This window comes from Anomaloglossus baeobatrachus, unplaced genomic scaffold, assembly GCF_048569485.1.
Source record: "Anomaloglossus baeobatrachus isolate aAnoBae1 unplaced genomic scaffold, aAnoBae1.hap1 Scaffold_3555, whole genome shotgun sequence".
NCBI lineage: Eukaryota > Metazoa > Chordata > Amphibia > Anura > Aromobatidae > Anomaloglossus > Anomaloglossus baeobatrachus.
Window position 1 is genome coordinate 107 of NW_027442913.1, and position 25124 is coordinate 25230.

Here is a 25124-nt window from a genome sequence, read left to right on the forward strand (position 1 = left end):
GGAGGGGAGCTTTGTAGCGAGCGCCAGCGGGCACGCTCCAAAGATGGCACTTGCGGCTGCAGCAGCAGGAAGTGCACGGCCGGGCCCTTTTTTGCGGCCGCCTGGTGGGGCTGCCGACGTTGAGCCTCCGACGCCGGGCCTCTTCCTGCCGCCCTGAGCGAGCAGCCGGAGCTGCAGCCTTCTGCCTGTTTACAGGCGTCGAACGCACGTTGGGCTCCGAAGCCGCCGCCCCGCTATGCAAATGACTCTGGCTTGCTGTGCATCTTGGACGACGGCCTTCGCCTTGAGCTTGGCCTGCCATGGGGGGGATGGAAGGGGTGTAGCCGGCTCCCAGGCTGCTGGCCTCGGTGGCACCCTCTCGAAGGAACGCCTGGCTTTGGCCCCGGATCCCGCCTCACCCCACCGCCCGAGACTCCGCGATGTAGCGGGCCTGCGCCGGAGGGGCGCCCGTCGAGCCGGCGCGCTCCCAACTCATACTTACCTGGCAGGGGAGATACCATGATCACTAAGGTGGTTCTCCCAGGGTGAGGCTCATCCATTGCACTCCGGGTGTGCTGACCCCTGCGATTTCCCCAAATGCGGGAAACTCGACTGCATAATTTGTGGTAGTGGGGGACTGCGTTCGCGCTTTCCCCTGATTTGCTCTGGTCAAAGATAGACAGATACACGCTGCTGCTTGGGGGGCTCCACGAGCCAACAGGTGTGCGAGTCTCCTTTTGCTGCCTGCTGCGAGGGACTCTCAAGCAAGCACAGCCTGTTGGTGCCCCCTTGTGGCCCCATCTAGAAGCTGCCAAAGGGAAGCCGCTCGCTTTGCTGCTGGCTTTTGGTATCTGGGATTTGTTGTGAGCCTTTTTTAAAAGAGGGGAGGGGAGGGGAGGGGAGGGGAGGGGAGGGGAGGGGAGGGGAGGGGGGGGTTCCTTCCTTGGTCTTTGTTTTTTCGTTTTCCTCTCTCCGTTTAAACCCTTAACTCTTGATTTGGCGTCCTGATATCTTTGCTTGGCTGCTTTGGACACACCGGCCGAGTTCCCCCTGGGCCCGCTGGCTGTGGATGCCTCCGCTGGTGTAGTGACAGGAATTGGCCTTTGGTTCAGCCGGGAGGGGAGCTTTGTAGCGAGCGCCAGCGGGCACGCTCCAAAGATGGCACTTGCGGCTGCAGCAGCAGGAAGTGCACGGCCGGGCCCTTTTTTGCGGCCGCCTGGTGGGGCTGCCGACGTTGAGCCTCCGACGCCGGGCCTCTTCCTGCCGCCCTGAGCGAGCAGCCGGAGCTGCAGCCTTCTGCCTGTTTACAGGCGTCGAACGCACGTTGGGCTCCGAAGCCGCCGCCCCGCTATGCAAATGACTCTGGCTTGCTGTGCATCTTGGACGACGGCCTTCGCCTTGAGCTTGGCCTGCCATGGGGGGGATGGAAGGGGTGTAGCCGGCTCCCAGGCTGCTGGCCTCGGTGGCACCCTCTCGAAGGAACGCCTGGCTTTGGCCCCGGATCCCGCCTCACCCCACCGCCGGAGACTCCGCGATGTAGCGGGCCTGCGCCGGAGGGGCGCCCGTCGAGCCGGCGCGCTCCCAACTCATACTTACCTGGCAGGGGAGATACCATGATCACTAAGGTGGTTCTCCCAGGGTGAGGCTCATCCATTGCACTCCGGGTGTGCTGACCCCTGCGATTTCCCCAAATGTGGGAAACTCGACTGCATAATTTGTGGTAGTGGGGGACTGCGTTCGCGCTTTCCCCTGATTTGCTCTGGTCAAAGATAGACAGATACACGCTGCTGCTTGGGGGGCTCCACGAGCCAACAGGTGTGCGAGTCTCCTTTTGCTGCCTGCTGCGAGGGACTCTCAAGCAAGCACAGCCTGTTGGTGCCCCCTTGTGGCCCCATCTAGAAGCTGCCAAAGGGAAGCCGCTCGCTTTGCTGCTGGCTTTTGGTATCTGGGATTTGTTGTGAGCCTTTTTTAAAAGAGAGGAGGGGAGGGGAGGGGGGGGGGTTCCTTCCTTGGTCTTTGTTTTTTCGTTTTCCTCTCTCCGTTTAAACCCTTAACTCTTGATTTGGCGTCCTGATATCTTTGCTTGGCTGCTTTGGACACACCGGCCGAGTTCCCCCTGGGCCCGCTGGCTGTGGATGCCTCCGCTGGTGTAGTGACAGGAATTGGCCTTTGGTTCAGCCGGGAGGGGAGCTTTGTAGCGAGCGCCAGCGGGCACGCTCCAAAGATGGCACTTGCGGCTGCAGCAGCAGGAAGTGCACGGCCGGGCCCTTTTTTGCGGCCGCCTGGTGGGGCTGCCGACGTTGAGCCTCCGACGCCGGGCCTCTTCCTGCCGCCCTGAGCGAGCAGCCGGAGCTGCAGCCTTCTGCCTGTTTACAGGCGTCGAACGCACGTTGGGCTCCGAAGCCGCCGCCCCGCTATGCAAATGACTCTGGCTTGCTGTGCATCTTGGACGACGGCCTTCGCCTTGAGCTTGGCCTGCCATGGGGGGGATGGAAGGGGTGTAGCCGGCTCCCAGGCTGCTGGCCTCGGTGGCACCCTCTCGAAGGAACGCCTGGCTTTGGCCCCGGATCCCGCCTCACCCCACCGCCCGAGACTCCGCGATGTAGCGGGCCTGCGCCGGAGGGGCGCCCGTCGAGCCGGCGCGCTCCCAACTCATACTTACCTGGCAGGGGAGATACCATGATCACTAAGGTGGTTCTCCCAGGGTGAGGCTCATCCATTGCACTCCGGGTGTGCTGACCCCTGCGATTTCCCCAAATGCGGGAAACTCGACTGCATAATTTGTGGTAGTGGGGGACTGCGTTCGCGCTTTCCCCTGATTTGCTCTGGTCAAAGATAGACAGATACACGCTGCTGCTTGGGGGGCTCCACGAGCCAACAGGTGTGCGAGTCTCCTTTTGCTGCCTGCTGCGAGGGACTCTCAAGCAAGCACAGCCTGTTGGTGCCCCCTTGTGGCCCCATCTAGAAGCTGCCAAAGGGAAGCCGCTCGCTTTGCTGCTGGCTTTTGGTATCTGGGATTTGTTGTGAGCCTTTTTTAAAAGAGAGGAGGGGAGGGGAGGGGAGGGGGGGGTTCCTTCCTTGGTCTTTGTTTTTTCGTTTTCCTCTCTCCGTTTAAACCCTTAACTCTTGATTTGGCGTCCTGATATCTTTGCTTGGCTGCTTTGGACACACCGGCCGAGTTCCCCCTGGGCCCGCTGGCTGTGGATGCCTCCGCTGGTGTAGTGACAGGAATTGGCCTTTGGTTCAGCCGGGAGGGGAGCTTTGTAGCGAGCGCCAGCGGGCACGCTCCAAAGATGGCACTTGCGGCTGCAGCAGCAGGAAGTGCACGGCCGGGCCCTTTTTTGCGGCCGCCTGGTGGGGCTGCCGACGTTGAGCCTCCGACGCCGGGCCTCTTCCTGCCGCCCTGAGCGAGCAGCCGGAGCTGCAGCCTTCTGCCTGTTTACAGGCGTCGAACGCCCGTTGGGCTCCGAAGCCGCCGCCCCGCTATGCAAATGACTCTGGCTTGCTGTGCATCTTGGACGACGGCCTTCGCCTTGAGCTTGGCCTGCCATGGGGGGGATGGAAGGGGTGTAGCCGGCTCCCAGGCTGCTGGCCTCGGTGGCACCCTCTCGAAGGAACGCCTGGCTTTGGCCCCGGATCCCGCCTCACCCCACCGCCCGAGACTCCGCGATGTAGCGGGCCTGCGCCGGAGGGGCGCCCGTCGAGCCGGCGCGCTCCCAACTCATACTTACCTGGCAGGGGAGATACCATGATCACTAAGGTGGTTCTCCCAGGGTGAGGCTCATCCATTGCACTCCGGGTGTGCTGACCCCTGCGATTTCCCCAAATGCGGGAAACTCGACTGCATAATTTGTGGTAGTGGGGGACTGCGTTCGCGCTTTCCCCTGATTTGCTCTGGTCAAAGATAGACAGATACACGCTGCTGCTTGGGGGGCTCCACGAGCCAACAGGTGTGCGAGTCTCCTTTTGCTGCCTGCTGCGAGGGACTCTCAAGCAAGCACAGCCTGTTGGTGCCCCCTTGTGGCCCCATCTAGAAGCTGCCAAAGGGAAGCCGCTCGCTTTGCTGCTGGCTTTTGGTATCTGGGATTTGTTGTGAGCCTTTTTTAAAAGAGAGGAGGGGAGGGGAGGGGAGGGGGGGGTTCCTTCCTTGGTCTTTGTTTTTTCGTTTTCCTCTCTCCGTTTAAACCCTTAACTCTTGATTTGGCGTCCTGATATCTTTGCTTGGCTGCTTTGGACACACCGGCCGAGTTCCCCCTGGGCCCGCTGGCTGTGGATGCCTCCGCTGGTGTAGTGACAGGAATTGGCCTTTGGTTCAGCCGGGAGGGGAGCTTTGTAGCGAGCGCCAGCGGGCACGCTCCAAAGATGGCACTTGCGGCTGCAGCAGCAGGAAGTGCACGGCCGGGCCCTTTTTTGCGGCCGCCTGGTGGGGCTGCCGACGTTGAGCCTCCGACGCCGGGCCTCTTCCTGCCGCCCTGAGCGAGCAGCCGGAGCTGCAGCCTTCTGCCTGTTTACAGGCGTCGAACGCACGTTGGGCTCCGAAGCCGCCGCCCCGCTATGCAAATGACTCTGGCTTGCTGTGCATCTTGGACGACGGCCTTCGCCTTGAGCTTGGCCTGCCATGGGGGGGATGGAAGGGGTGTAGCCGGCTCCCAGGCTGCTGGCCTCGTTGGCACCCTCTCGAAGGAACGCCTGGCTTTGGCCCCGGATCCCGCCTCACCCCACCGCCCGAGACTCCGCGATGTAGCGGGCCTGCGCCGGAGGGGCGCCCGTCGAGCCGGCGCGCTCCCAACTCATACTTACCTGGCAGGGGAGATACCATGATCACTAAGGTGGTTCTCCCAGGGTGAGGCTCATCCATTGCACTCCGGGTGTGCTGACCCCTGCGATTTCCCCAAATGCGGGAAACTCGACTGCATAATTTGTGGTAGTGGGGGACTGCGTTCGCGCTTTCCCCTGATTTGCTCTGGTCAAAGATAGACAGATACACGCTGCTGCTTGGGGGGCTCCACGAGCCAACAGGTGTGCGAGTCTCCTTTTGCTGCCTGCTGCGAGGGACTCTCAAGCAAGCACAGCCTGTTGGTGCCCCCTTGTGGCCCCATCTAGAAGCTGCCAAAGGGAAGCCGCTCGCTTTGCTGCTGGCTTTTGGTATCTGGGATTTGTTGTGAGCCTTTTTTAAAAGAGGGGAGGGGGGGGGTTCCTTCCTTGGTCTTTGTTTTTTCGTTTTCCTCTCTCCGTTTAAACCCTTAACTCTTGATTTGGCGTCCTGATATCTTTGCTTGGCTGCTTTGGACACACCGGCCGAGTTCCCCCTGGGCCCGCTGGCTGTGGATGCCTCCGCTGGTGTAGTGACAGGAATTGGCCTTTGGTTCAGCCGGGAGGGGAGCTTTGTAGCGAGCGCCAGCGGGCACGCTCCAAAGATGGCACTTGCGGCTGCAGCAGCAGGAAGTGCACGGCCGGGCCCTTTTTTGCGGCCGCCTGGTGGGGCTGCCGACGTTGAGCCTCCGACGCCGGGCCTCTTCCTGCCGCCCTGAGCGAGCAGCCGGAGCTGCAGCCTTCTGCCTGTTTACAGGCGTCGAACGCACGTTGGGCTCCGAAGCCGCCGCCCCGCTATGCAAATGACTCTGGCTTGCTGTGCATCTTGGACGACGGCCTTCGCCTTGAGCTTGGCCTGCCATGGGGGGGATGGAAGGGGTGTAGCCGGCTCCCAGGCTGCTGGCCTCGGTGGCACCCTCTCGAAGGAACGCCTGGCTTTGGCCCCGGATCCCGCCTCACCCCACCGCCCGAGACTCCGCGATGTAGCGGGCCTGCGCCGGAGGGGCGCCCGTCGAGCCGGCGCGCTCCCAACTCATACTTACCTGGCAGGGGAGATACCATGATCACTAAGGTGGTTCTCCCAGGGTGAGGCTCATCCATTGCACTCCGGGTGTGCTGACCACTGCGATTTCCCCAAATGCGGGAAACTCGACTGCATAATTTGTGGTAGTGGGGGACTGCGTTCGCGCTTTCCCCTGATTTGCTCTGGTCAAAGATAGACAGATACACGCTGCTGCTTGGGGGGCTCCACGAGCCAACAGGTGTGCGAGTCTCCTTTTGCTGCCTGCTGTGAGGGACTCTCAAGCAAGCACAGCCTGTTGGTGCCCCCTTGTGGCCCCATCTAGAAGCTGCCAAAGGGAAGCCGCTCGCTTTGCTGCTGGCTTTTGGTATCTGGGATTTGTTGTGAGCCTTTTTTAAAAGAGAGGAGGGGAGGGGAGGGGAGGGGGGGGTTCCTTCCTTGGTCTTTGTTTTTTCGTTTTCCTCTCTCCGTTTAAACCCTTAACTCTTGATTTGGCGTCCTGATATCTTTGCTTGGCTGCTTTGGACACACCGGCCGAGTTCCCCCTGGGCCCGCTGGCTGTGGATGCCTCCGCTGGTGTAGTGACAGGAATTGGCCTTTGGTTCAGCCGGGAGGGGAGCTTTGTAGCGAGCGCCAGCGGGCACGCTCCAAAGATGGCACTTGCGGCTGCAGCAGCAGGAAGTGCACGGCCGGGCCCTTTTTTGCGGCCGCCTGGTGGGGCTGCCGACGTTGAGCCTCCGACGCCGGGCCTCTTCCTGCCGCCCTGAGCGAGCAGCCGGAGCTGCAGCCTTCTGCCTGTTTACAGGCGTCGAACGCACGTTGGGCTCCGAAGCCGCCGCCCCGCTATGCAAATGACTCTGGCTTGCTGTGCATCTTGGACGACGGCCTTCGCCTTGAGCTTGGCCTGCCATGGGGGGGATGGAAGGGGTGTAGCCGGCTCCCAGGCTGCTGGCCTCGGTGGCACCCTCTCGAAGGAACGCCTGGCTTTGGCCCCGGATCCCGCCTCACCCCACCGCCCGAGACTCCGCGATGTAGCGGGCCTGCGCCGGAGGGGCGCCCGTCGAGCCGGCGCGCTCCCAACTCATACTTACCTGGCAGGGGAGATACCATGATCACTAAGGTGGTTCTCCCAGGGTGAGGCTCATCCATTGCACTCCGGGTGTGCTGACCCCTGCGATTTCCCCAAATGCGGGAAACTCGACTGCATAATTTGTGGTAGTGGGGGACTGCGTTCGCGCTTTCCCCTGATTTGCTCTGGTCAAAGATAGACAGATACACGCTGCTGCTTGGGGGGCTCCTTTTGCTGCCTGCTGCGAGGGACTCTCAAGCAAGCACAGCCTGTTGGTGCCCCCTTGTGGCCCCATCTAGAAGCTGCCAAAGGGAAGCCGCTCGCTTTGCTGCTGGCTTTTGGTATCTGGGATTTGTTGTGAGCCTTTTTTAAAAGAGAGGAGGGGAGGGGAGGGGAGGAGAGGGGAGGGGAGGGGGGGGGTTCCTTCCTTGGTCTTTGTTTTTTCGTTTTCCTCTCTCCGTTTAAACCCTTAACTCTTGATTTGGCGTCCTGATATCTTTGCTTGGCTGCTTTGGACACACCGGCCGAGTTCCCCCTGGGCCCGCTGGCTGTGGATGCCTCCGCTGGTGTAGTGACAGGAATTGGCCTTTGGTTCAGCCGGGAGGGGAGCTTTGTAGCGAGCGCCAGCGGGCACGCTCCAAAGATGGCACTTGCGGCTGCAGCAGCAGGAAGTGCACGGCCGGGCCCTTTTTTGCGGCCGCCTGGTGGGGCTGCCGACGTTGAGCCTCCGACGCCGGGCCTCTTCCTGCCGCCCTGAGCGAGCAGCCGGAGCTGCAGCCTTCTGCCTGTTTACAGGCGTCGAACGCACGTTGGGCTCCGAAGCCGCCGCCCCGCTATGCAAATGACTCTGGCTTGCTGTGCATCTTGGACGACGGCCTTCGCCTTGAGCTTGGCCTGCCATGGGGGGGATGGAAGGGGTGTAGCCGGCTCCCAGGCTGCTGGCCTCGGTGGCACCCTCTCGAAGGAACGCCTGGCTTTGGCCCCGGATCCCGCCTCACCCCACCGCCCGAGACTCCGCGATGTAGCGGGCCTGCGCCGGAGGGGCGCCCGTCGAGCCGGCGCGCTCCCAACTCATACTTACCTGGCAGGGGAGATACCATGATCACTAAGGTGGTTCTCCCAGGGTGAGGCTCATCCATTGCACTCCGGGTGTGCTGACCCCTGCGATTTCCCCAAATGCGGGAAACTCGACTGCATAATTTGTGGTAGTGGGGGACTGCGTTCGCGCTTTCCCCTGATTTGCTCTGGTCAAAGATAGACAGATACACGCTGCTGCTTGGGGGGCTCCACGAGCCAACAGGTGTGCGAGTCTCCTTTTGCTGCCTGCTGCGAGGGACTCTCAAGCAAGCACAGCCTGTTGGTGCCCCCTTGTGGCCCCATCTAGAAGCTGCCAAAGGGAAGCCGCTCGCTTTGCTGCTGGCTTTTGGTATCTGGGATTTGTTGTGAGCCTTTTTTAAAAGAGAGGAGGGGAGGGGAGGGGAGGAGAGGGGAGGGGAGGGGGGGGGTTCCTTCCTTGGTCTTTGTTTTTTCGTTTTCCTCTCTCCGTTTAAACCCTTAACTCTTGATTTGGCGTCCTGATATCTTTGCTTGGCTGCTTTGGACACACCGGCCGAGTTCCCCCTGGGCCCGCTGGCTGTGGATGCCTCCGCTGGTGTAGTGACAGGAATTGGCCTTTGGTTCAGCCGGGAGGGGAGCTTTGTAGCGAGCGCCAGCGGGCACGCTCCAAAGATGGCACTTGCGGCTGCAGCAGCAGGAAGTGCACGGCCGGGCCCTTTTTTGCGGCCGCCTGGTGGGGCTGCCGACGTTGAGCCTCCGACGCCGGGCCTCTTCCTGCCGCCCTGAGCGAGCAGCCGGAGCTGCAGCCTTCTGCCTGTTTACAGGCGTCGAACGCACGTTGGGCTCCGAAGCCGCCGCCCCGCTATGCAAATGACTCTGGCTTGCTGTGCATCTTGGACGACGGCCTTCGCCTTGAGCTTGGCCTGCCATGGGGGGGATGGAAGGGGTGTAGCCGGCTCCCAGGCTGCTGGCCTCGGTGGCACCCTCTCGAAGGAACGCCTGGCTTTGGCCCCGGATCCCGCCTCACCCCACCGCCCGAGACTCCGCGATGTAGCGGGCCTGCGCCGGAGGGGCGCCCGTCGAGCCGGCGCGCTCCCAACTCATACTTACCTGGCAGGGGAGATACCATGATCACTAAGGTGGTTCTCCCAGGGTGAGGCTCATCCATTGCACTCCGGGTGTGCTGACCCCTGCGATTTCCCCAAATGCGGGAAACTCGACTGCATAATTTGTGGTAGTGGGGGACTGCGTTCGCGCTTTCCCCTGATTTGCTCTGGTCAAAGATAGACAGATACACGCTGCTGCTTGGGGGGCTCCACGAGCCAACAGGTGTGCGAGTCTCCTTTTGCTGCCTGCTGCGAGGGACTCTCAAGCAAGCACAGCCTGTTGGTGCCCCCTTGTGGCCCCATCTAGAAGCTGCCAAAGGGAAGCCGCTCGCTTTGCTGCTGGCTTTTGGTATCTGGGATTTGTTGTGAGCCTTTTTTAAAAGAGAGGAGGGGAGGGGAGGGGGGGGGTTCCTTCCTTGGTCTTTGTTTTTTCGTTTTCCTCTCTCCGTTTAAACCCTTAACTCTTGATTTGGCGTCCTGATATCTTTGCTTGGCTGCTTTGGACACACCGGCCGAGTTCCCCCTGGGCCCGCTGGCTGTGGATGCCTCCGCTGGTGTAGTGACAGGAATTGGCCTTTGGTTCAGCCGGGAGGGGAGCTTTGTAGCGAGCGCCAGCGGGCACGCTCCAAAGATGGCACTTGCGGCTGCAGCAGCAGGAAGTGCACGGCCGGGCCCTTTTTTGCGGCCGCCTGGTGGGGCTGCCGACGTTGAGCCTCCGACGCCGGGCCTCTTCCTGCCGCCCTGAGCGAGCAGCCGGAGCTGCAGCCTTCTGCCTGTTTACAGGCGTCGAACGCACGTTGGGCTCCGAAGCCGCCGCCCCGCTATGCAAATGACTCTGGCTTGCTGTGCATCTTGGACGACGGCCTTCGCCTTGAGCTTGGCCTGCCATGGGGGGGATGGAAGGGGTGTAGCCGGCTCCCAGGCTGCTGGCCTCGGTGGCACCCTCTCGAAGGAACGCCTGGCTTTGGCCCCGGATCCCGCCTCACCCCACCGCCCGAGACTCCGCGATGTAGCGGGCCTGCGCCGGAGGGGCGCCCGTCGAGCCGGCGCGCTCCCAACTCATACTTACCTGGCAGGGGAGATACCATGATCACTAAGGTGGTTCTCCCAGGGTGAGGCTCATCCATTGCACTCCGGGTGTGCTGACCCCTGCGATTTCCCCAAATGCGGGAAACTCGACTGCATAATTTGTGGTAGTGGGGGACTGCGTTCGCGCTTTCCCCTGATTTGCTCTGGTCAAAGATAGACAGATACACGCTGCTGCTTGGGGGGCTCCACGAGCCAACAGGTGTGCGAGTCTCCTTTTGCTGCCTGCTGCGAGGGACTCTCAAGCAAGCACAGCCTGTTGGTGCCCCCTTGTGGCCCCATCTAGAAGCTGCCAAAGGGAAGCCGCTCGCTTTGCTGCTGGCTTTTGGTATCTGGGATTTGTTGTGAGCCTTTTTTAAAAGAGAGGAGGGGAGGGGAGGGGAAAGGAGGGGAGGGGAGGGGAGGGGAGGGGAGGGGGGGGTTCCTTCCTTGGTCTTTGTTTTTTCGTTTTCCTCTCTCCGTTTAAACCCTTAACTCTTGATTTGGCGTCCTGATATCTTTGCTTGGCTGCTTTGGACACACCGGCCGAGTTCCCCCTGGGCCCGCTGGCTGTGGATGCCTCCGCTGGTGTAGTGACAGGAATTGGCCTTTGGTTCAGCCGGGAGGGGAGCTTTGTAGCGAGCGCCAGCGGGCACGCTCCAAAGATGGCACTTGCGGCTGCAGCAGCAGGAAGTGCACGGCCGGGCCCTTTTTTGCGGCCGCCTGGTGGGGCTGCCGACGTTGAGCCTCCGACGCCGGGCCTCTTCCTGCCGCCCTGAGCGAGCAGCCGGAGCTGCAGCCTTCTGCCTGTTTACAGGCGTCGAACGCACGTTGGGCTCCGAAGCCGCCGCCCCGCTATGCAAATGACTCTGGCTTGCTGTGCATCTTGGACGACGGCCTTCGCCTTGAGCTTGGCCTGCCATGGGGGGGATGGAAGGGGTGTAGCCGGCTCCCAGGCTGCTGGCCTCGGTGGCACCCTCTCGAAGGAACGCCTGGCTTTGGCCCCGGATCCCGCCTCACCCCACCGCCCGAGACTCCGCGATGTAGCGGGCCTGCGCCGGAGGGGCGCCCGTCGAGCCGGCGCGCTCCCAACTCATACTTACCTGGCAGGGGAGATACCATGATCACTAAGGTGGTTCTCCCAGGGTGAGGCTCATCCATTGCACTCCGGGTGTGCTGACCCCTGCGATTTCCCCAAATGCGGGAAACTCGACTGCATAATTTGTGGTAGTGGGGGACTGCGTTCGCGCTTTCCCCTGATTTGCTCTGGTCAAAGATAGACAGATACACGCTGCTGCTTGGGGGGCTCCACGAGCCAACAGGTGTGCGAGTCTCCTTTTGCTGCCTGCTGCGAGGGACTCTCAAGCAAGCACAGCCTGTTGGTGCCCCCTTGTGGCCCCATCTAGAAGCTGCCAAAGGGAAGCCGCTCGCTTTGCTGCTGGCTTTTGGTATCTGGGATTTGTTGTGAGCCTTTTTTAAAAGAGAGGAGGGGAGGGGAGGGGAGGGGGGGGGTTCCTTCCTTGGTCTTTGTTTTTTCGTTTTCCTCTCTCCGTTTAAACCCTTAACTCTTGATTTGGCGTCCTGATATCTTTGCTTGGCTGCTTTGGACACACCGGCCGAGTTCCCCCTGGGCCCGCTGGCTGTGGATGCCTCCGCTGGTGTAGTGACAGGAATTGGCCTTTGGTTCAGCCGGGAGGGGAGCTTTGTAGCGAGCGCCAGCGGGCACGCTCCAAAGATGGCACTTGCGGCTGCAGCAGCAGGAAGTGCACGGCCGGGCCCTTTTTTGCGGCCGCCTGGTGGGGCTGCCGACGTTGAGCCTCCGACGCCGGGCCTCTTCCTGCCGCCCTGAGCGAGCAGCCGGAGCTGCAGCCTTCTGCCTGTTTACAGGCGTCGAACGCACGTTGGGCTCCGAAGCCGCCGCCCCGCTATGCAAATGACTCTGGCTTGCTGTGCATCTTGGACGACGGCCTTCGCCTTGAGCTTGGCCTGCCATGGGGGGGATGGAAGGGGTGTAGCCGGCTCCCAGGCTGCTGGCCTCGGTGGCACCCTCTCGAAGGAACGCCTGGCTTTGGCCCCGGATCCCGCCTCACCCCACCGCCCGAGACTCCGCGATGTAGCGGGCCTGCGCCGGAGGGGCGCCCGTCGAGCCGGCGCGCTCCCAACTCATACTTACCTGGCAGGGGAGATACCATGATCACTAAGGTGGTTCTCCCAGGGTGAGGCTCATCCATTGCACTCCGGGTGTGCTGACCCCTGCGATTTCCCCAAATGCGGGAAACTCGACTGCATAATTTGTGGTAGTGGGGGACTGCGTTCGCGCTTTCCCCTGATTTGCTCTGGTCAAAGATAGACAGATACACGCTGCTGCTTGGGGGGCTCCACGAGCCAACAGGTGTGCGAGTCTCCTTTTGCTGCCTGCTGCGAGGGACTCTCAAGCAAGCACAGCCTGTTGGTGCCCCCTTGTGGCCCCATCTAGAAGCTGCCAAAGGGAAGCCGCTCGCTTTGCTGCTGGCTTTTGGTATCTGGGATTTGTTGTGAGCCTTTTTTAAAAGAGAGGAGGGGAGGGGAGGGGAGGGGAGGGGAGGGGAGGGGAGGGGAGGGGAGGGGAGGGGAGGGGAGGGGAGGGGAGGGGAGGGGAGGGGGGGGTTCCTTCCTTGGTCTTTGTTTTTTCGTTTTCCTCTCTCCGTTTAAACCCTTAACTCTTGATTTGGCGTCCTGATATCTTTGCTTGGCTGCTTTGGACACACCGGCCGAGTTCCCCCTGGGCCCGCTGGCTGTGGATGCCTCCGCTGGTGTAGTGACAGGAATTGGCCTTTGGTTCAGCGGGAGGGGAGCTTTGTAGCGAGCGCCAGCGGGCACGCTCCAAAGATGGCACTTGCGGCTGCAGCAGCAGGAAGTGCACGGCCGGGCCCTTTTTTGCGGCCGCCTGGTGGGGCTGCCGACGTTGAGCCTCCGACGCCGGGCCTCTTCCTGCCGCCCTGAGCGAGCAGCCGGAGCTGCAGCCTTCTGCCTGTTTACAGGCGTCGAACGCACGTTGGGCTCCGAAGCCGCCGCCCCGCTATGCAAATGACTCTGGCTTGCTGTGCATCTTGGACGACGGCCTTCGCCTTGAGCTTGGCCTGCCATGGGGGGGATGGAAGGGGTGTAGCCGGCTCCCAGGCTGCTGGCCTCGGTGGCACCCTCTCGAAGGAACGCCTGGCTTTGGCCCCGGATCCCGCCTCACCCCACCGCCCGAGACTCCGCGATGTAGCGGGCCTGCGCCGGAGGGGCGCCCGTCGAGCCGGCGCGCTCCCAACTCATACTTACCTGGCAGGGGAGATACCATGATCACTAAGGTGGTTCTCCCAGGGTGAGGCTCATCCATTGCACTCCGGGTGTGCTGACCCCTGCGATTTCCCCAAATGCGGGAAACTCGACTGCATAATTTGTGGTAGTGGGGGACTGCGTTCGCGCTTTCCCCTGATTTGCTCTGGTCAAAGATAGACAGATACACGCTGCTGCTTGGGGGGCTCCACGAGCCAACAGGTGTGCGAGTCTCCTTTTGCTGCCTGCTGCGAGGGACTCTCAAGCAAGCACAGCCTGTTGGTGCCCCCTTGTGGCCCCATCTAGAAGCTGCCAAAGGGAAGCCGCTCGCTTTGCTGCTGGCTTTTGGTATCTGGGATTTGTTGTGAGCCTTTTTTAAAAGAGAGGAGGGGAGGGGAGGGGAGGGGAGGGGGGGGTTCCTTCCTTGGTCTTTGTTTTTTCGTTTTCCTCTCTCCGTTTAAACCCTTAACTCTTGATTTGGCGTCCTGATATCTTTGCTTGGCTGCTTTGGACACACCGGCCGAGTTCCCCCTGGGCCCGCTGGCTGTGGATGCCTCCGCTGGTGTAGTGACAGGAATTGGCCTTTGGTTCAGCCGGGAGGGGAGCTTTGTAGCGAGCGCCAGCGGGCACGCTCCAAAGATGGCACTTGCGGCTGCAGCAGCAGGAAGTGCACGGCCGGGCCCTTTTTTGCGGCCGCCTGGTGGGGCTGCCGACGTTGAGCCTCCGACGCCGGGCCTCTTCCTGCCGCCCTGAGCGAGCAGCCGGAGCTGCAGCCTTCTGCCTGTTTACAGGCGTCGAACGCACGTTGGGCTCCGAAGCCGCCGCCCCGCTATGCAAATGACTCTGGCTTGCTGTGCATCTTGGACGACGGCCTTCGCCTTGAGCTTGGCCTGCCATGGGGGGGATGGAAGGGGTGTAGCCGGCTCCCAGGCTGCTGGCCTCGGTGGCACCCTCTCGAAGGAACGCCTGGCTTTGGCCCCGGATCCCGCCTCACCCCACCGCCCGAGACTCCGCGATGTAGCGGGCCTGCGCCGGAGGGGCGCCCGTCGAGCCGGCGCGCTCCCAACTCATACTTACCTGGCAGGGGAGATACCATGATCACTAAGGTGGTTCTCCCAGGGTGAGGCTCATCCATTGCACTCCGGGTGTGCTGACCCCTGCGATTTCCCCAAATGCGGGAAACTCGACTGCATAATTTGTGGTAGTGGGGGACTGCGTTCGCGCTTTCCCCTGATTTGCTCTGGTCAAAGATAGACAGATACACGCTGCTGCTTGGGGGGCTCCACGAGCCAACAGGTGTGCGAGTCTCCTTTTGCTGCCTGCTGCGAGGGACTCTCAAGCAAGCACAGCCTGTTGGTGCCCCCTTGTGGCCCCATCTAGAAGCTGCCAAAGGGAAGCCGCTCGCTTTGCTGCTGGCTTTTGGTATCTGGGATTTGTTGTGAGCCTTTTTTAAAAGAGAGGAGGGGAGGGGAGGGGAGGGGAGGGGGGGGTTCCTTCCTTGGTCTTTGTTTTTTCGTTTTCCTCTCTCCGTTTAAACCCTTAACTCTTGATTTGGCGTCCTGATATCTTTGCTTGGCTGCTTTGGACACACCGGCCGAGTTCCCCCTGGGCCCGCTGGCTGTGGATGCCTCCGCTGGTGTAGTGACAGGAATTGGCCTTTGGTTCAGCCGGGAGGGGAGCTTTGTAGCGAGCGCCAGCGGGCACGCTCCAAAGATGGCACTTGCGGCTGCAGCAGCAGGAAGTGCACGGCCGGGCCCTTTTTTGCGGCCGCCTGGTGGGGCTGCCGACGTTGAGCCTCCGACGCCGGGCCTCTTCCTGCCGCCCTGAGCGAGCAGCCGGAGCTGCAGCCTTCTGCCTGTTTACAGGCGTCGAACGCACGTTGGGCTCCGAAGCCGCCGCCCCGCTATGCAAATGACTCTGGCTTGCTGTGCATCTTGGACGACGGCCTTCGCCTTGAGCTTGGCCTGCCATGGGGGGGGATGGAAGGGGTGTAGCCGGCTCCCAGGCTGCTGGCCTCGGTGGCACCCTCTCGAAGGAACGCCTGGCTTTGGCCCCGGATCCCGCCTCACCCCACCGCCCGAGACTCCGCGATGTAGCGGGCCTGCGCCGGAGGGGCGCCCGTCGAGCCGGCGCGCTCCCAACTCATACTTACCTGGCAGGGGAGATACCATGATCACTAAGGTGGTTCTCCCAGGGTGAGGCTCATCCATTGCACTCCGGGTGTGCTGACCCCTGCGATTTCCCCAAATGCGGGAAACTCGACTGCATAATTTGTGGTAGTGGGGGACTGCGTTCGCGCTTTCCCCTGATTTGCTCTGGTCAAAGATAGACAGATACACGCTGCTGCTTGGGGGGCTCCTTTTGCTGCCTGCTGCGAGGGACTCTCAAGCAAGCACAGCCTGTTGGTGCCCCCTTGTGGCCCCATCTAGAAGCTGCCAAAGGGAAGCCGCTCGCTTTGCTGCTGGCTTTTGGTATCTGGGATTTGTTGTGAGCCTTTTTTAAAAGAGAGGAGGGGAGGGGAGGGGGGGGGTTCCTTCCTTGGTCTTTGTTTTTTCGTTTTCCTCTCTCCGTTTAAACCCTTAACTCTTGATTTGGCGTCCTGATATCTTTGCTTGGCTGCTTTGGACACACCGGCCGAGTTCCCCCTGGGCCCGCTGGCTGTGGATGCCTCCGCTGGTGTAGTGACAGGAATTGGCCTTTGGTTCAGCCGGGAGGGGAGCTTTGTAGCGAGCGCCAGCGGGCACGCTCCAAAGATGGCACTTGCGGCTGCAGCAGCAGGAAGTGCACGGCCGGGCCCTTTTTTGCGGCCGCCTGGTGGGGCTGCCGACGTTGAGCCTCCGACGCCGGGCCTCTTCCTGCCGCCCTGAGCGAGCAGCCGGAGCTGCAGCCTTCTGCCTGTTTACAGGCGTCGAACGCACGTTGGGCTCCGAAGCCGCCGCCCCGCTATGCAAATGACTCTGGCTTGCTGTGCATCTTGGACGACGGCCTTCGCCTTGAGCTTGGCCTGCCATGGGGGGGATGGAAGGGGTGTAGCCGGCTCCCAGGCTGCTGGCCTCGGTGGCACCCTCTCGAAGGAACGCCTGGCTTTGGCCCCGGATCCCGCCTCACCCCACCGCCGGAGACTCCGCGATGTAGCGGGCCTGCGCCGGAGGGGCGCCCGTCGAGCCGGCGCGCTCCCAACTCATACTTACCTGGCAGGGGAGATACCATGATCACTAAGGTGGTTCTCCCAGGGTGAGGCTCATCCATTGCACTCCGGGTGTGCTGACCCCTGCGATTTCCCCAAATGCGGGAAACTCGACTGCATAATTTGTGGTAGTGGGGGACTGCGTTCGCGCTTTCCCCTGATTTGCTCTGGTCAAAGATAGACAGATACACGCTGCTGCTTGGGGGGCTCCACGAGCCAACAGGTGTGCGAGTCTCCTTTTGCTGCCTGCTGCGAGGGACTCTCAAGCAAGCACAGCCTGTTGGTGCCCCCTTGTGGCCCCATCTAGAAGCTGCCAAAGGGAAGCCGCTCGCTTTGCTGCTGGCTTTTGGTATCTGGGATTTGTTGTGAGCCTTTTTTAAAAGAGAGGAGGGGAGGGGAGGGGAGGGGAGGGGAGGGGGGGAGGGGAGGGGAGGGGAGGGGGGGAGGGGGGGGTTCCTTCCTTGGTCTTTGTTTTTTCGTTTTCCTCTCTCCGTTTAAACCCTTAACTCTTGATTTGGCGTCCTGATATCTTTGCTTGGCTGCTTTGGACACACCGGCCGAGTTCCCCCTGGGCCCGCTGGCTGTGGATGCCTCCGCTGGTGTAGTGACAGGAATTGGCCTTTGGTTCAGCCGGGAGGGGAGCTTTGTAGCGAGCGCCAGCGGGCACGCTCCAAAGATGGCACTTGCGGCTGCAGCAGCAGGAAGTGCACGGCCGGGCCCTTTTTTGCGGCCGCCTGGTGGGGCTGCCGACGTTGAGCCTCCGACGCCGGGCCTCTTCCTGCCGCCCTGAGCGAGCAGCCGGAGCTGCAGCCTTCTGCCTGTTTACAGGCGTCGAACGCACGTTGGGCTCCGAAGCCGCCGCCCCGCTATGCAAATGACTCTGGCTTGCTGTGCATCTTGGACGACGGCCTTCGCCTTGAGCTTGGCCTGCCATGGGGGGGATGGAAGGGGTGTAGCCGGCTCCCAGGCTGCTGGCCTCGGTGGCACCCTCTCGAAGGAACGCCTGGCTTTGGCCCCGGATCCCGCCTCACCCCACCGCCCGAGACTCCGCGATGTAGCGGGCCTGCGCCGGAGGGGCGCCCGTCGAGCCGGCGCGCTCCCAACTCATACTTACCTGGCAGGGGAGATACCATGATCACTAAGGTGGTTCTCCCAGGGTGAGGCTCATCCATTGCACTCCGGGTGTGCTGACCCCTGCGATTTCCCCAAATGCGGGAAACTCGACTGCATAATTTGTGGTAGTGGGGGACTGCGTTCGCGCTTTCCCCTGATTTGCTCTGGTCAAAGATAGACAGATACACGCTGCTGCTTGGGGGGCTCCACGAGCCAACAGGTGTGCGAGTCTCCTTTTGCTGCCTGCTGCGAGGGACTCTCAAGCAAGCACAGCCTGTTGGTGCCCCCTTGTGGCCCCATCTAGAAGCTGCCAAAGGGAAGCCGCTCGCTTTGCTGCTGGCTTTTGGTATCTGGGATTTGTTGTGAGCCTTTTTTAAAAGAGAGGAGGGGAGGGGAGGGGAGGGGGGGGTTCCTTCCTTGGTCTTTGTTTTTTCGTTTTCCTCTCTCCGTTTAAACCCTTAACTCTTGATTTGGCGTCCTGATATCTTTGCTTGGCTGCTTTGGACACACCGGCCGAGTTCCCCCTGGGCCCGCTGGCTGTGGATGCCTCCGCTGGTGTAGTGACAGGAATTGGCCTTTGGTTCAGCCGGGAGGGGAGCTTTGTAGCGAGCGCCAGCGGGCACGCTCCAAAGATGGCACTTGCGGCTGCAGCAGCAGGAAGTGCACGGCCGGGCCCTTTTTTGCGGCCGCCTGGTGGGGCTGCCGACGTTGAGCCTCCGACGCCGGGCCTCTTCCTGCCGCCCTGAGCGAGCAGCCGGAGCTGCAGCCTTCTGCCTGTTTACAGGCGTCGAACGCACGTTGGGCTCCGAAGCCGCCGCCCCGCTATGCAAATGACTCTGGCTTGCTGTGCATCTTGGACGACGGCCTTCGCCTTGAGCTTGGCCTGCCATGGGGGGGATGGAAGGGGTGTAGCCGGCTCCCAGGCTGCTGGCCTCGGTGGCACCCTCTCGAAGGAACGCCTGGCTTTGGCCCCGGATCCCGCCTCACCCCACCGCCGGAGACTCCGCGATGTAGCGGGCCTGCGCCGGAGGGGCGCCCGTCGAGCCGGCGCGCTCCCAACTCATACTTACCTGGCAGGGGAGATACCATGATCACTAAGGTGGTTCTCCCAGGGTGAGGCTCATCCATTGCACTCCGGGTGTGCTGACCCCTGCGATTTCCCCAAATGCGGGAAACTCGACTGCATAATTTGTGGTAGTGGGGGACTGCGTTCGCGCTTTCCCCTGATTTGCTCTGGTCAAAGATAGACAGATACACGCTGCTGCTTGGGGGGCTCCACGAGCCAACAGGTGTGCGAGTCTCCTTTTGCTGCCTGCTGCGAGGGACTCTCAAGCAAGCACAGCCTGTTGGTGCCCCCTTGTGGCCCCATCTAGAAGCTGCCAAAGGGAAGCCGCTCGCTTTGCTGCTGGCTTTTGGTATCTGGGATTTGTTGTGAGCCTTTTTTAAAAGAGAGGAGGGGAGGGGAGGGGAGGGGAGGGGGGGGGTTCCTTCCTTGGTCTTTGTTTTTTCGTTTTCCTCTCTCCGTTTAAACCCTTAACTCTTGATTTGGCGTCCTGATATCTTTGCTTGGCTGCTTTGGACACACCGGCCGAGTTCCCCCTGGGCCCGCTGGCTGTGGATGCCTCCGCTGGTGTAGTGACAGGAATTGGCCTTTGGTTCAGCCGGGAGGGGAGCTTTGTAGCGAGCGCCAGCGGGCACGCTCCAAAGATGGCACTTGCGGCTGCAGCAGCAGGAAGTGCACGGCCGGGCCCTTTTTTGCGGCCGCCTGGTGGGGCTGCCGACGTTGAGCCTCCGACGCCGGGCCTCTTCCTGCCGCCCTGAGCGAGCAGCCGGAGCTGCAGCCTTCTGCCTGTTTACAGGCGTCGAAAGCACGTTGGGCTCCGAAGCCGCCGCCCCGCTATGCAAATGACTCTGGCTTGCTGTGCATCTTGGACGACGGCCTTCGCCTTGAGCTTGGCCTGCCATGGGGGGGATGGAAGGGGTGTAGCCGGCTCCCAGGCTGCTGGCCTCGGTGGCACCCTCTCGAAGGAACGCCTGGCTTTGGCCCCGGATCCCGCCTCACCCCACCGCCCGAGACTCCGCGATGTAGCGGGCCTGCGCCGGAGGGGCGCCCGTCGAGCCGGCGCGCTCCCAACTCATACTTACCTGGCAGGGGAGATACCATGATCACTAAGGTGGTTCTCCCAGGGTGAGGCTCATCCATTGCACTCCGGGTGTGCTGACCCCTGCGATTTCCCCAAATGCGGGAAACTCGACTGCATAATTTGTGGTAGTGGGGGACTGCGTTCGCGCTTTCCCCTGATTTGCTCTGGTCAAAGATAGACAGATACACGCTGCTGCTTGGGGGGCTCCACGAGCCAACAGGTGTGCGAGTCTCCTTTTGCTGCCTGCTGCGAGGGACTCTCAAGCAAGCACAGCCTGTTGGTGCCCCCTTGTGGCCCCATCTAGAAGCTGCCAAAGGGAAGCCGCTCGCTTTGCTGCTGGCTTTTGGTATCTGGGATTTGTTGTGAGCCTTTTTTAAAAGAGGGGAGGGGAGGGGAGGGGAGGGGGGGGTTCCTTCCTTGGTCTTTGTTTTTTCGTTTTCCTCTCTCCGTTTAAACCCTTAACTCTTGATTTGGCGTCCTGATATCTTTGCTTGGCTGCTTTGGACACACCGGCCGAGTTCCCCCTGGGCCCGCTGGCTGTGGATGCCTCCGCTGGTGTAGTGACAGGAATTGGCCTTTGGTTCAGCCGGGAGGGGAGCTTTGTAGCGAGCGCCAGCGGGCACGCTCCAAAGATGGCACTTGCGGCTGCAGCAGCAGGAAGTGCACGGCCGGGCCCTTTTTTGCGGCCGCCTGGTGGGGCTGCCGACGTTGAGCCTCCGACGCCGGGCCTCTTCCTGCCGCCCTGAGCGAGCAGCCGGAGCTGCAGCCTTCTGCCTGTTTACAGGCGTCGAACGCACGTTGGGCTCCGAAGCCGCCGCCCCGCTATGCAAATGACTCTGGCTTGCTGTGCATCTTGGACGACGGCCTTCGCCTTGAGCTTGGCCTGCCATGGGGGGGATGGAAGGGGTGTAGCCGGCTCCCAGGCTGCTGGCCTCGGTGGCACCCTCTCGAAGGAACGCCTGGCTTTGGCCCCGGATCCCGCCTCACCCCACCGCCCGAGACTCCGCGATGTAGCGGGCCTGCGCCGGAGGGGCGCCCGTCGAGCCGGCGCGCTCCCAACTCATACTTACCTGGCAGGGGAGATACCATGATCACTAAGGTGGTTCTCCCAGGGTGAGGCTCATCCATTGCACTCCGGGTGTGCTGACCCCTGCGATTTCCCCAAATGCGGGAAACTCAACTGCATAATTTGTGGTAGTGGGGGACTGCGTTCGCGCTTTCCCCTGATTTGCTCTGGTCAAAGATAGACAGATACACGCTGCTGCTTGGGGGGCTCCACGAGCCAACAGGTGTGCGAGTCTCCTTTTGCTGCCTGCTGCGAGGGACTCTCAAGCAAGCACAGCCTGTTGGTGCCCCCTTGTGGCCCCATCTAGAAGCTGCCAAAGGGAAGCCGCTCGCTTTGCTGCTGGCTTTTGGTATCTGGGATTTGTTGTGAGCCTTTTTTAAAAGAGAGGAGGGGAGGGGGGGGTTCCTTCCTTGGTCTTTGTTTTTTCGTTTTCCTCTCTCCGTTTAAACCCTTAACTCTTGATTTGGCGTCCTGATATCTTTGCTTGGCTGCTTTGGACACACCGGCCGAGTTCCCCCTGGGCCCGCTGGCTGTGGATGCCTCCGCTGGTGTAGTGACAGGAATTGGCCTTTGGTTCAGCCGGGAGGGGAGCTTTGTAGCGAGCGCCAGCGGGCACGCTCCAAAGATGGCACTTGCGGCTGCAGCAGCAGGAAGTGCACGGCCGGGCCCTTTTTTGCGGCCGCCTGGTGGGGCTGCCGACGTTGAGCCTCCGACGCCGGGCCTCTTCCTGCCGCCCTGAGCGAGCAGCCGGAGCTGCAGCCTTCTGCCTGTTTACAGGCGTCGAACGCACGTTGGGCTCCGAAGCCGCCGCCCCGCTATGCAAATGACTCTGGCTTGCTGTGCATCTTGGACGACGGCCTTCGCCTTGAGCTTGGCCTGCCATGGGGGGGATGGAAGGGGTGTAGCCGGCTCCCAGGCTGCTGGCCTCGGTGGCACCCTCTCGAAGGAACGCCTGGCTTTGGCCCCGGATCCCGCCTCACCCCACCGCCCGAGACTCCGCGATGTAGCGGGCCTGCGCCGGAGGGGCGCCCGTCGAGCCGGCGCGCTCCCAACTCATACTTACCTGGCAGGGGAGATACCATGATCACTAAGGTGGTTCTCCCAGGGTGAGGCTCATCCATTGCACTCCGGGTGTGCTGACCCCTGCGATTTCCCCAAATGCGGGAAACTCGACTGCATAATTTGTGGTAGTGGGGGACTGCGTTCGCGCTTTCCCCTGATTTGCTCTGGTCAAAGATAGACAGATACACGCTGCTGCTTGGGGGGCTCCACGAGCCAACAGGTGTGCGAGTCTCCTTTTGCTGCCTGCTGCGAGGGACTCTCAAGCAAGCACAGCCTGTTGGTGCCCCCTTGTGGCCCCATCTAGAAGCTGCCAAAGGGAAGCCGCTCGCTTTGCTGCTGGCTTTTGGTATCTGGGATTTGTTGTGAGCCTTTTTTAAAAGAGAGGAGGGGAGGGGAGGGGAGGGGAGGGGAGGGGGGGGTTCCTTCCTTGGTCTTTGTTTTTTCGTTTTCCTCTCTCCGTTTAAACCCTTAACTCTTGATTTGGCGTCCTGATATCTTTGCTTGGCTGCTTTGGACACACCGGCCGAGTTCCCCCTGGGCCCGCTGGCTGTGGATGCCTCCGCTGGTGTAGTGACAGGAATTGGCCTTTGGTTCAGCCGGGAGGGGAGCTTTGTAGCGAGCGCCAGCGGGCACGCTCCAAAGATGGCACTTGCGGCTGCAGCAGCAGGAAGTGCACGGCCGGGCCCTTTTTTGCGGCCGCCTGGTGGGGCTGCCGACGTTGAGCCTCCGACGCCGGGCCTCTTCCTGCCGCCCTGAGCGAGCAGCCGGAGCTGCAGCCTTCTGCCTGTTTACAGGCGTCGAACGCACGTTGGGCTCCGAAGCCGCCGCCCCGCTATGCAAATGACTCTGGCTTGCTGTGCATCTTGGACGACGGCCTTCGCCTTGAGCTTGGCCTGCCATGGGGGGGATGGAAGGGGTGTAGCCGGCTCCCAGGCTGCTGGCCTCGGTGGCACCCTCTCGAAGGAACGCCTGGCTTTGGCCCCGGATCCCGCCTCACCCCACCGCCGGAGACTCCGCGATGTAGCGGGCCTGCGCCGGAGGGGCGCCCGTCGAGCCGGCGCGCTCCCAACTCATACTTACCTGGCAGGGGAGATACCATGATCACTAAGGTGGTTCTCCCAGGGTGAGGCTCATCCATTGCACTCCGGGTGTGCTGACCCCTGCGATTTCCCCAAATGCGGGAAACTCGACTGCATAATTTGTGGTAGTGGGGGACTGCGTTCGCGCTTTCCCCTGATTTGCTCTGGTCAAAGATAGACAGATACACGCTGCTGCTTGGGGGGCTCCACGAGCCAACAGGTGTGCGAGTCTCCTTTTGCTGCCTGCTGCGAGGGACTCTCAAGCAAGCACAGCCTGTTGGTGCCCCCTTGTGGCCCCATCTAGAAGCTGCCAAAGGGAAGCCGCTCGCTTTGCTGCTGGCTTTTGGTATCTGGGATTTGTTGTGAGCCTTTTTTAAAAGAGAGGAGGGGAGGGGAGGGGGGGGGTTCCTTCCTTGGTCTTTGTTTTTTCGTTTTCCTCTCTCCGTTTAAACCCTTAACTCTTGATTTGGCGTCCTGATATCTTTGCTTGGCTGCTTTGGACACACCGGCCGAGTTCCCCCTGGGCCCGCTGGCTGTGGATGCCTCCGCTGGTGTAGTGACAGGAATTGGCCTTTGGTTCAGCCGGGAGGGGAGCTTTGTAGCGAGCGCCAGCGGGCACGCTCCAAAGATGGCACTTGCGGCTGCAGCAGCAGGAAGTGCACGGCCGGGCCCTTTTTTGCGGCCGCCTGGTGGGGCTGCCGACGTTGAGCCTCCGACGCCGGGCCTCTTCCTGCCGCCCTGAGCGAGCAGCCGGAGCTGCAGCCTTCTGCCTGTTTACAGGCGTCGAACGCACGTTGGGCTCCGAAGCCGCCGCCCCGCTATGCAAATGACTCTGGCTTGCTGTGCATCTTGGACGACGGCCTTCGCCTTGAGCTTGGCCTGCCATTGGGGGGATGGAAGGGGTGTAGCCGGCTCCCAGGCTGCTGGCCTCGGTGGCACCCTCTCGAAGGAACGCCTGGCTTTGGCCCCGGATCCCGCCTCACCCCACCGCCCGAGACTCCGCGATGTAGCGGGCCTGCGCCGGAGGGGCGCCCGTCGAGCCGGCGCGCTCCCAACTCATACTTACCTGGCAGGGGAGATACCATGATCACTAAGGTGGTTCTCCCAGGGTGAGGCTCATCCATTGCACTCCGGGTGTGCTGACCCCTGCGATTTCCCCAAATGCGGGAAACTCGACTGCATAATTTGTGGTAGTGGGGGACTGCGTTCGCGCTTTCCCCTGATTTGCTCTGGTCAAAGATAGACAGATACACGCTGCTGCTTGGGGGGCTCCACGAGCCAACAGGTGTGCGAGTCTCCTTTTGCTGCCTGCTGCGAGGGACTCTCAAGCAAGCACAGCCTGTTGGTGCCCCCTTGTGGCCCCATCTAGAAGCTGCCAAAGGGAAGCCGCTCGCTTTGCTGCTGGCTTTTGGTATCTGGGATTTGTTGTGAGCCTTTTTTAAAAGAGAGGAGGGGAGGGGAGGGGGGGGTTCCTTCCTTGGTCTTTGTTTTTTCGTTTTCCTCTCTCCGTTTAAACCCTTAACTCTTGATTTGGCGTCCTGATATCTTTGCTTGGCTGCTTTGGACACACCGGCCGAGTTCCCCCTGGGCCCGCTGGCTGTGGATGCCTCCGCTGGTGTAGTGACAGGAATTGGCCTTTGGTTCAGCCGGGAGGGGAGCTTTGTAGCGAGCGCCAGCGGGCACGCTCCAAAGATGGCACTTGCGGCTGCAGCAGCAGGAAGTGCACGGCCGGGCCCTTTTTTGCGGCCGCCTGGTGGGGCTGCCGACGTTGAGCCTCCGACGCCGGGCCTCTTCCTGCCGCCCTGAGCGAGCAGCCGGAGCTGCAGCCTTCTGCCTGTTTACAGGCGTCGAACGCACGTTGGGCTCCGAAGCCGCCGCCCCGCTATGCAAATGACTCTGGCTTGCTGTGCATCTTGGACGACGGCCTTCGCCTTGAGCTTGGCCTGCCATGGGGGGGATGGAAGGGGTGTAGCCGGCTCCCAGGCTGCTGGCCTCGGTGGCACCCTCTCGAAGGAACGCCTGGCTTTGGCCCCGGATCCCGCCTCACCCCACCGCCGGAGAC

The 25124-nt window shown here is 61.8% G+C and overlaps 23 non-coding genes across 23 annotated transcripts; all 23 read left to right on the top strand.

Moving 5' to 3' along the window:
• The first annotated feature begins 473 nt into the window (after positions 1-473).
• On the top strand, positions 474-637 carry LOC142272777 (U1 spliceosomal RNA). The gene has a single exon (XR_012737583.1). It is a non-coding gene; the product is annotated as a U1 spliceosomal RNA (small nuclear RNA).
• Positions 638-1567: 930 nt separating this feature from the next.
• LOC142272748 (U1 spliceosomal RNA) lies at positions 1568-1731 on the top strand. Its single transcript, XR_012737555.1, has one exon. It is a non-coding gene; the product is annotated as a U1 spliceosomal RNA (small nuclear RNA).
• A 902-nt stretch (positions 1732-2633) lies between these two features.
• Positions 2634-2797, top strand: LOC142272790 (U1 spliceosomal RNA). The gene has a single exon (XR_012737594.1). It is a non-coding gene; the product is annotated as a U1 spliceosomal RNA (small nuclear RNA).
• Positions 2798-3702: 905 nt separating this feature from the next.
• Positions 3703-3866, top strand: LOC142272802 (U1 spliceosomal RNA). The gene has a single exon (XR_012737605.1). It is a non-coding gene; the product is annotated as a U1 spliceosomal RNA (small nuclear RNA).
• Positions 3867-4771: 905 nt separating this feature from the next.
• Positions 4772-4935, top strand: LOC142272814 (U1 spliceosomal RNA). The gene has a single exon (XR_012737616.1). It is a non-coding gene; the product is annotated as a U1 spliceosomal RNA (small nuclear RNA).
• Positions 4936-5826: 891 nt separating this feature from the next.
• On the top strand, positions 5827-5990 carry LOC142272768 (U1 spliceosomal RNA). Its single transcript, XR_012737573.1, has one exon. It is a non-coding gene; the product is annotated as a U1 spliceosomal RNA (small nuclear RNA).
• Positions 5991-6895: 905 nt separating this feature from the next.
• On the top strand, positions 6896-7059 carry LOC142272754 (U1 spliceosomal RNA). Its single transcript, XR_012737561.1, has one exon. It is a non-coding gene; the product is annotated as a U1 spliceosomal RNA (small nuclear RNA).
• Positions 7060-7954: 895 nt separating this feature from the next.
• Positions 7955-8118, top strand: LOC142272766 (U1 spliceosomal RNA). Its single transcript, XR_012737572.1, has one exon. It is a non-coding gene; the product is annotated as a U1 spliceosomal RNA (small nuclear RNA).
• A 921-nt stretch (positions 8119-9039) lies between these two features.
• Positions 9040-9203, top strand: LOC142272769 (U1 spliceosomal RNA). The gene has a single exon (XR_012737574.1). It is a non-coding gene; the product is annotated as a U1 spliceosomal RNA (small nuclear RNA).
• A 901-nt stretch (positions 9204-10104) lies between these two features.
• On the top strand, positions 10105-10268 carry LOC142272770 (U1 spliceosomal RNA). The gene has a single exon (XR_012737575.1). It is a non-coding gene; the product is annotated as a U1 spliceosomal RNA (small nuclear RNA).
• Positions 10269-11203: 935 nt separating this feature from the next.
• Positions 11204-11367, top strand: LOC142272771 (U1 spliceosomal RNA). The gene has a single exon (XR_012737576.1). It is a non-coding gene; the product is annotated as a U1 spliceosomal RNA (small nuclear RNA).
• A 906-nt stretch (positions 11368-12273) lies between these two features.
• LOC142272772 (U1 spliceosomal RNA) lies at positions 12274-12437 on the top strand. Its single transcript, XR_012737578.1, has one exon. It is a non-coding gene; the product is annotated as a U1 spliceosomal RNA (small nuclear RNA).
• A 969-nt stretch (positions 12438-13406) lies between these two features.
• LOC142272773 (U1 spliceosomal RNA) lies at positions 13407-13570 on the top strand. The gene has a single exon (XR_012737579.1). It is a non-coding gene; the product is annotated as a U1 spliceosomal RNA (small nuclear RNA).
• A 910-nt stretch (positions 13571-14480) lies between these two features.
• LOC142272774 (U1 spliceosomal RNA) lies at positions 14481-14644 on the top strand. Its single transcript, XR_012737580.1, has one exon. It is a non-coding gene; the product is annotated as a U1 spliceosomal RNA (small nuclear RNA).
• Positions 14645-15555: 911 nt separating this feature from the next.
• On the top strand, positions 15556-15719 carry LOC142272775 (U1 spliceosomal RNA). The gene has a single exon (XR_012737581.1). It is a non-coding gene; the product is annotated as a U1 spliceosomal RNA (small nuclear RNA).
• An 875-nt stretch (positions 15720-16594) lies between these two features.
• On the top strand, positions 16595-16758 carry LOC142272776 (U1 spliceosomal RNA). Its single transcript, XR_012737582.1, has one exon. It is a non-coding gene; the product is annotated as a U1 spliceosomal RNA (small nuclear RNA).
• A 946-nt stretch (positions 16759-17704) lies between these two features.
• Positions 17705-17868, top strand: LOC142272779 (U1 spliceosomal RNA). The gene has a single exon (XR_012737584.1). It is a non-coding gene; the product is annotated as a U1 spliceosomal RNA (small nuclear RNA).
• A 905-nt stretch (positions 17869-18773) lies between these two features.
• LOC142272780 (U1 spliceosomal RNA) lies at positions 18774-18937 on the top strand. The gene has a single exon (XR_012737585.1). It is a non-coding gene; the product is annotated as a U1 spliceosomal RNA (small nuclear RNA).
• Positions 18938-19848: 911 nt separating this feature from the next.
• LOC142272781 (U1 spliceosomal RNA) lies at positions 19849-20012 on the top strand. Its single transcript, XR_012737586.1, has one exon. It is a non-coding gene; the product is annotated as a U1 spliceosomal RNA (small nuclear RNA).
• A 905-nt stretch (positions 20013-20917) lies between these two features.
• On the top strand, positions 20918-21081 carry LOC142272764 (U1 spliceosomal RNA). Its single transcript, XR_012737570.1, has one exon. It is a non-coding gene; the product is annotated as a U1 spliceosomal RNA (small nuclear RNA).
• An 895-nt stretch (positions 21082-21976) lies between these two features.
• On the top strand, positions 21977-22140 carry LOC142272782 (U1 spliceosomal RNA). The gene has a single exon (XR_012737587.1). It is a non-coding gene; the product is annotated as a U1 spliceosomal RNA (small nuclear RNA).
• A 915-nt stretch (positions 22141-23055) lies between these two features.
• On the top strand, positions 23056-23219 carry LOC142272783 (U1 spliceosomal RNA). Its single transcript, XR_012737588.1, has one exon. It is a non-coding gene; the product is annotated as a U1 spliceosomal RNA (small nuclear RNA).
• A 901-nt stretch (positions 23220-24120) lies between these two features.
• On the top strand, positions 24121-24284 carry LOC142272784 (U1 spliceosomal RNA). Its single transcript, XR_012737589.1, has one exon. It is a non-coding gene; the product is annotated as a U1 spliceosomal RNA (small nuclear RNA).
• Positions 24285-25124: the final 840 nt, after the last annotated feature.